The sequence below is a fragment of the Leuciscus leuciscus genome (genome assembly GCF_965113295.1).
Source record: "Leuciscus leuciscus genome assembly, chromosome: 10".
Taxonomy (NCBI): Eukaryota; Metazoa; Chordata; class Actinopteri; order Cypriniformes; family Leuciscidae; genus Leuciscus; species Leuciscus leuciscus.
Genome location: NC_138734.1, coordinates 12,977,277 through 12,985,441, shown reverse-complemented (window position 1 = coordinate 12,985,441; position 8,165 = coordinate 12,977,277). Strand labels below are relative to the sequence as shown.

The window sequence follows — 8,165 nt, the reverse complement described above, 5'->3', positions numbered from 1 at the left end:
GCGTACTGCGCAGACTCAAACTGAGCTTGACGACGTAGATGTGACGTGAGCAACCTGTCTGTCTTCTAGTAGCTGTGCCAAGAGAAATCTGAATCATTCCCTTTCGAAACTTGCAGAGACAGAGAGCGTGAGTAGGAGGTGTCCATGAGCTAGGAGCAGGAGCAACTTTTGCTAAGTATTCTGATTAATTATTTTGTCATTTTGCCTCCACGTCCCCCCCGATTGCCCGCGAGCTTCTCCTCCTGTCCATACGGTAATTTATCTACTGTGCGACAGAGAGTCGCGTGGTTATGACGCAATCGTTAGCCTATTTTTTACAAAAACTGCTTCTACGGGGCCATGACGTAAGATACAAGGTAATGGAGCATTTTGTACATTTTCGGGTTTCTTTAGAAATAAATAATGGACAAATGGAGTCTTTAAACGCCTCAGATGTAAAGTTATTCGCTGTCAAAGTGACGCCAAAATGAATGGGAATCAATGGCATGCTAACAGCAGGTGATGGTCTGCTAATCAATGGCGGCCCCCGGGGAAGCTTCAGTTTTTTCTGAAAGAGATTACCCCCTTGGTCTTGACTGTGAACACAGGAAATCTCGCAAAATCTCGCGAGACTTCAGAATAAGCATGCCGAAAAAAATTGTGATGATAGTGTTTGGATCAATTTCACTTTGTGCTGCGCCGTGACTGCGTTTATTATGCTTCCGTCTTCTGATTGGATATTGTTTTCTTTCACGTGATAATCTCCAGAATGTGCACGCGTTTGTCCTCGGGGTTCGCCCCACATATCAGGATTTCTGATCGTAAATATTAAACATGTTGAATATTTTTATGATTCGCGATCGGGCGGCTCCGACGTTCTTCCGAGCAGGTTCGGACACTCTTAACACACCTCACACCAAGGGAAAATCTGATAAGATAATCTGTTGAACCATTAAGATAATCGGGACATAGCTAGGATTGTCGGAAGGGGGGAAATCGGCCCAAAATCAGCCCGATTATCTTTTGGTGTGTACCCAGCATAACTGGTAGATTAGACTCTTACCGTATCCGGTCGGCAAAACCATAGATATACTTTATTATGTATAGCTATGGGCAAAACTGCAAAAATGCCCTTCTTGCAAAGGAACGATTCGAGCGCCGTCTTCTGTTCCTCTTTTAGAGAAAAAGTCTAAATCTTTCATTGTAGCGGCCAAAGCCGTTTCAAACAAATGGTGTTCATCCATAGCAATCTTGCAATGTTTACTAATGACTTTGAAGTTGCAGCGCTGTCATCATCTGTTTAGCGCGAATCTGGCCCGCCTATATCAGATAACCCGATGTGATTGGTGCAGCTAAGATAGAGGGGCATATTTAATGAGCATCATTACTCGACACCAGAGTAACTCGCTGAGCAAATTCAACTTGTGCTCTAGCGAGAACTCTGGATTACCAGGGTAGTTTAAGACTAGCGATGTGTCCGATGCTATGGTCCTTCATTGAGCGCGTCACAGGACAGCGTTAATCGCCTCAAGAACTTCACGAGCGTGAAGCGCCATATACAGGCATTTCCCTAAACAGCCACAGGTCAGATTTTCCAAAGTAAAGAGCTTATTATTTATGAAAACGATTATTTATTTTTGCTAATTATTATTTTATTTCAATAGTTTTAGTCATTTCAGTTTTCGTTTCTGAAAATAACGTTTATGTCAGAAAACATAGTAATCAGATTATAGTTACATTTTGAAAAAAGGGGGAATACTTTCAGGATTACAATGGTTTGATTTAAAACTAAATAAATCAATATTTTGGCACAATAACACTATAGCCCTGCATGATTATACAGTTCTGGTTCTGTTGCCAGTAATGACTCACGTGTGCCACCTGCTGGTGCATGCGCAAATAACAGCTGTCTACAATCTCCTCAGACGCAGCACTGCTGCTAGTGCTAGTAGAAACGATGCTGCCCGCGGATTAAAACGCTTTCAGTTCATGGAAATTCCGCTGCTAATTTGTTTTCAAAGAAAAAAAAAATGCAAACAACATGGTTGTACAGTGCAAACTGTGCCTTCCAGCAACGAAAACACTTTCTTTATGAAAGGACTCGACGTCCAACCTAAAGAAGCATTTGCAGTTAAGACTAGCACAGAAATCATGTTAGCTAAAATGTAGTGTTTATTAGGCCTAACGTTACTGCTTTAAAATTCAGTGTATGATCGCCGCTGTAAGTTTTCTAGCGATGCTGGAATCTGTAGAAGTTGAGGAGAGAAGCTTTTTTAGTAACTTACCCAAAATGTCCTTTTTAATCTCTTCTCACTTGGATGTTCGCTGTCTAGTTAACGTAGGGGAACTCCCGCTGCCAACGCCCCAAGTTCAGTCAGGCAAATTAAGAAAGATCACGGCATTAGTCAACATGTAGGCCTAGGCCTATTTTGAAATAAACTAATATGCAGATTGTGTGGAATTTTTAAATGTTGTGTTTTTATTTTTTCCTTGTACATGTTAACAAAATAATCTGTAATGCCATACTGTAGCCACTAGATGTCTGTATAGCCCTAATATATATTCAGGGCTGTGTGTTAACAATTTGTGGAAATGAGACATGATTGCTTAGTTTTAATAGTTTTAACTAACCAACATGCTAAACATTAAAATTAAAGCAAAACAAACATGAACAGGAATTTTTGAAGCTTGTTCAGTTTGGTTTTGATCTGATGTCACTTTTATATTTTTAAGCTCTAAGGATAACAACAACAACGATAATAACATTGCAATAGAGAATTTATCTGATTTTTTAAAATATTTGTATTGTTGAGAGCCATTCAAAAGATTGGAACATTTAAAAACTTGCAGCAATTGGGAAGAAAGGATTAAAAATACATTTAAAAATGTAATTTATTTACATTTACCCCCCTCCCTTCTCTTTCTTTAAAATCCTTAAGCACAAGCATAAAATTAAAAAGCCTACAACTACTTTTTTAAAATTCATTTTGTTTTTCAGAGGAAGCATCCACATCATTTGGCCAAAGAAGCTAGCTGGCCTGAGATGACTACACAACCTAGCACATCTGATCCTGGGCTAGGGACCTTGCATCCTCCATGCAAACAGGCAAAGCTGGAATTTGGACAAAGGACAGCTCAGAGTACAATTAACAAACTAATTCTTGACTTTGTAATTGATGATGTTAAGCCATTCTCATTGGTTGAGCAGCCTTCATTTAAAAACTTGTGGAGGGAAAACTGTGATGTGCAGAAAGACGCTTTTCCAGAACATCGAGAAGGAGTTTGCTTTACTGAAAAATAGCCTGACAGAAACACTTGTGAATGTATCAAATGTCTGCACAACAGCAGACTTGTGGACTGCACATAACAGGAGTTTCTTAGGCATGACATGCCACTGGATTGAAGAAAACACTCTGGAGAGAAGGTCTGCTGCATTGGCCTGTGCACAAATTAAAGGGTGTACAAACTACAACACAAAGGGAGGGCTACTGTCACCGTTAATGGCAGTAACTTTGTAAAAGCTTTGCGAGAATTTGAAACATCTAAGGACGTAGCTGCAGATGACCTGAATGATGGAATACGATTTCCAGACATGGATGCAGTTCTTGAAATGCAGGGAGATGAAGAGCATTTTTTTCTTCCTCCTCAAAGGTGTGCTGCACACACACATTAAATCTGATTGCCACTAATGAGGTGGATAAAGCAGCATCAAAAGGCTCTTTTCAGAAAGTTTACCGAAGTGCAATGGGAAAATGTGCTTCTATATGGAACAAGGCACACCGGTCAACAGTGAGTGCAGAAGCTGTGCAAGATGTTACGAACATGAGACTTACTGTTCCATGTGTTACTTGATGGAATTCAGAGTATGATGCCATTTCCAAACTGACCGGTCTCAGTGAGGATCAGCTGACTGACATTTGTGGAAAGCTTGGAGTTACCAAACTGCACCCACATGAGGTGACTTTTCTGAGAGAGTATGTGGATGTGTTACAACCCCTTTCCCATTCCATTGATCTACCACAGGGGGAGAAAAGATGCTACCTTGGATTTCTCATTCCTACAATCCTAAGCCTCAAATCAAAACTTTTTGACAAACTGCCATGTGTCTTATCACTGCAGTCCTCGAAGCACTTGAAAATCGCTTTGACGCCATGCTTAGCAGCCATGAAGCAAAAATGGCAACAACCACAATGCCGAAATTTAGTTTGTGTTGGCTTTCTCCAGAGAAGAGAGAAGAAAAAAGCACTGGTTGAGGAGGCAACATCTTTGGAATTCACTGCTCCTTCTGCAGCTGACATGAGCATTAGCCCTGAGACTGATGAATCAGATGAGGAGTTTTTTGCATTCGAAAAGGCAAAAAGTGTGGGTAAAGGCACAGCAGAGGAAGAGATTCGGAGATTCCTTGATGATCCTGAAAAAAACATGAAATCTCAAAATGTTTATCCCTTGGTCAAGCAGCTCTTCATGAAGTACAAGACCACATTGCCTTCTAGTGCTCCCGTTGAACGTTTATTAGTTATGGGGGAAATGTACTTACATTATCTCAAAGCAGAATGTCCGATGACCACGTGGAGCAAGTCCTTCTTCGTTACAACAGAAGGTTTTGCCCAAACTGAATGAACAGTTTGAATGCACATTCTGTCTTTCATTACGTATGCCAAATGCTGCTAAAAGACTAACTGCAATATTTAACAGGATTAAACTTTGCAGTAATTTTGAATCCTATACTTCTAGTTGTTTGATGTTGTGTAAAAATTCTAAACATAATTTTAAACATAGTTACTGCTGTAAGGCATTTTCTTAGATTATATTTTGTGTATTATATTTGCTAAAAAAAAAAAAAAAAATGGTATTCTCTATTTTCCTGTTGAAGAAACATTTCCATTGTCTAAAAATTCTGTTCTTATTATATTTGCTTGAGAAAAAACAAATATTTGCATTCTCTATTTTCCTGTTGAAGAAATATTTGTTGTGTACAAATTCTGTTTTTATTATATTTGCTTGAGGAAAAAAAAATTAACATTTCTGTTGTGTAAATTCTGGTTTCATATTAACTGAGCATTTAGCTACAACATAGTTACTTACAGCTATATGACATTTTCTTAAATAGTTTATATTTTGCAAATATTTGACACTGGACCAAATTCTTAATAAATAAAAGTTTTTTAATATATATATTTTTTTATATATATATAATATTTCTGCTTGCTTGACTTTATATATGTGACCTTGAAGTAATCCAAAAGTAATCAGATTACATTACTTTCATGTTGTGGTACATGGATTACGTTACTGAATACTTTTTTTTTTAAGTAATTTGTAACTGTAAAGGAATACATTTTTAAAGTAACCCTCCCAAGCCTGTCTATAACATTTACATTTATGCATTTGGCAGACGCTTTTATCCAAAGCGACTTACATTGCGTTATCCTATACATTTATACATAGGTATGTGCAATCCCCTGGGATCGAACCCACAACCTTGCGTTGTTAACGCAATGCTCTTACCACTGAGCTACAGGAAAGCTATAAGGTAGTGTGCTACAAAACAATGACAAAAAATGTTTTGTAGATATTGAAGGGGGTGGATTCTGAAATCCACTGCTGCTTTAATGTATATCTAATGAGTGATTATAATCAAGGTAATCAATATTTTTCTTTCCACATGAGTTGAATGACTTCTCTAGGCTTATGATATTTTACTTTGTTATAGAAGTAGTGTGATTACTAAAAATGTTCTTTTCATGTATTCTCTAATGTCTGTATTAAATATCTGAGAGGTGACTGAAGGGTCTGGCCCATGTCAGGAATGCAGCAACAGTGCTTGCTCATTTAGCCTGGCTTCCAGAAATGAAATATGGACTCGTTTTGTTTGAGAAAGGTCTTCTACATGCTAAAATATATATCTGTTCCTCTAGTTAACCATGATGACTATAGGTCAAGGGTCATTGGAACCAATAGATCAAGTGACCATTTCTTAGTTAAAGTTGTTACATTACTGTGTTAGATTAAAGTGTCCTCTCATTGAGAGAAAGAACATGTTATCTGGATGTTTTGGGAAGATTCTCCTGTTGATAGTTAGAGTCTGACCAAATCCAACCTTGAAGAAGCTGTGTGTCTGTGTGTGTGTAAGTATTCTTGGTACCTAACTAAGGTTCCTGGTGGCAGCCATACAGACTATGGAGATGTGGTAATGCGGAGATGTGGTAATGAGTCATATCTGGTCATTTGGTCTTTAACTGTAAATTCCCTAACAATATATTAAGCATTCAAAACTTACAGTTTCTCACTTCTGCCAATATGGATCAATGATTTTGATGGCATCACTCTGCACTTCAGCTTCTCATCAGATTTTCTGTCCGATTAAATGCTGTCTAGAATCTACAGTGTCCCATCCCCTACATTATAAATAGACGCTGGCACATAGTGCACTATATAGGGAACGATTCAGACAGTGTAAATACGCTTTCCATTGGGGAGAATGAGATCTGGTTACACATTAGTGTCATGCAAACTGCCGCAGCACGCACACAAGCTCCGGTCCAGAGACATGATAGCACAGAGCGGATCATATATCGGACCCATTTGAATTCTGCACAGAATGCTATATTTTTAAGCGATATGGAGGAGATTAGGAGGAGAAACTGTTAGAGATTAGGAGGAAACTGCGGCTTTACCAAGCTCAACAGCTCTGGCCAAGCTGTGGTATAAACAAAACACTATTGGCTATTTAATAAAAGGGGAGGAGCTGTTCGATATGTCCCACCTTGTCTTACTGTTCCAGTGGAAATTACGTCAACACATTGACACACCACATAGAAAATCACTTGACTGAATAACTGAATAAGTGTAACTTTAATTGCAAGCATTAATCTGTATTTAATTTTTACAATGAAGACTATCCAGTGTTATTTTACATTTGATTACTTTAATTGTTGTAGTATTTCTTACGTGAATACTAACTTTAAATCATGTTTATTTCATTTGTCTCTTCTGTTGTATTTACTTGTGCTATCATTTGCCATTTGTTTAGTTGTTCTTTTTTATTTACTGACGATTTACTTTCAAAGTTTCAAATAAAGCCTCCCTGTGCTGTGTGTAAGTTATTGCAATAAAATTACCCCAAAAATCAAAGAATTATGAGATTCTGGGAATTATGGGAGCAGTTGTCCCAATGGTATCGAAAATGGTATCGAATATCAATATGTTTCAAGGTATCGTATCAAAGTTAGAAATTCCAGTGTCGTGACAACCCTAATAGCACTGATACAGCCCCCAATCAAGGATAAAAAAAAAAAAAAGGTGTAGAGAGTACCTGAAAACCATACTTGAGTAAAAGTACAGATACCTTACAGCGAAGATTACTCCATTACAAGTTGCAAGTCACTAATTCTAATAGTAGTAAAAGTAAAAGTAAGTAAAGTAAAAGTAAAAGTCTTACCCTGGTTTCACAGACAAGACTTAAGCTAGTCCCAGACTAAAATGCATGTTTGAGCTGTTTGAACTGAAAGCAACTTTCCATTGTTTTGTCTCAAGATGCACACCTGAAATGTTTTTTTATTTTTTGAAGCAGCACTCAGTAGCTTCGGGATTTCTTCGCTGTATTCTCGCTTTTTGCTCGCAGGTTTCTCTCTAGAGCTCCCCCCACAGCTTCGGAATAGATATTTGACAACACTGTTGTAAAAACTTGTTGGTGATTCTCAGACACCAGAGGCTATAGATCAACGACATCAAAGCAGACGGGACGTTCTTTAAAACGTCTTCTTCATTCGGGTTCGGACAGCGTGAGGGAGCGCAATAATGACAGCATTTTAGCAGATTTCTTTTGGCCGTAAAGCAATTGTTTACATCGCGAGACCTGATATCACGCGAGACTTCCTGACGCAGCGGCCGGCGGCCCGCCGGCTCAAAGTTGCAAGTGCGTATTTTCCGCTCACGGGCACCAGGGGGGTGCGAAACGACCACCATTCAACCCGAAATAAGTAATATAACCATTCCAATGACTCCGAAGCTGTTCAGTTAAGGTAAAAAAAGTTACTTAGTTCACCTTTAAGGCACGTTTATAAAATCTTAAATGCCCTAATTGAACTAAAGCCTAATCATGGCTTAACCTAAGCCCTGTCAGTGAAAACGGGCCCTATAGTATCTGAATTGAACAGTGCAAAGCTGCAGTCCACAGCATTTTT

At 38.6% G+C, this 8,165-nt stretch overlaps 1 long non-coding RNA gene across 1 annotated transcript in view; it reads right to left on the bottom strand.

Annotated features, from left to right (window-relative positions):
• Positions 1-656: 656 nt before the first annotated feature.
• LOC309508646 overlaps positions 657-8,165 on the bottom strand; it is a 192,728-nt gene continuing 185,219 nt past the window's right edge. Inside the window, exons 2-3 of the long non-coding RNA XR_014209637.1 lie at positions 757-1,174; positions 657-708 (exon numbers count right to left, since the gene is read on the bottom strand). This is a non-coding gene — a long non-coding RNA (uncharacterized lncRNA). The remainder of the gene's footprint in view (positions 709-756; positions 1,175-8,165) is intronic.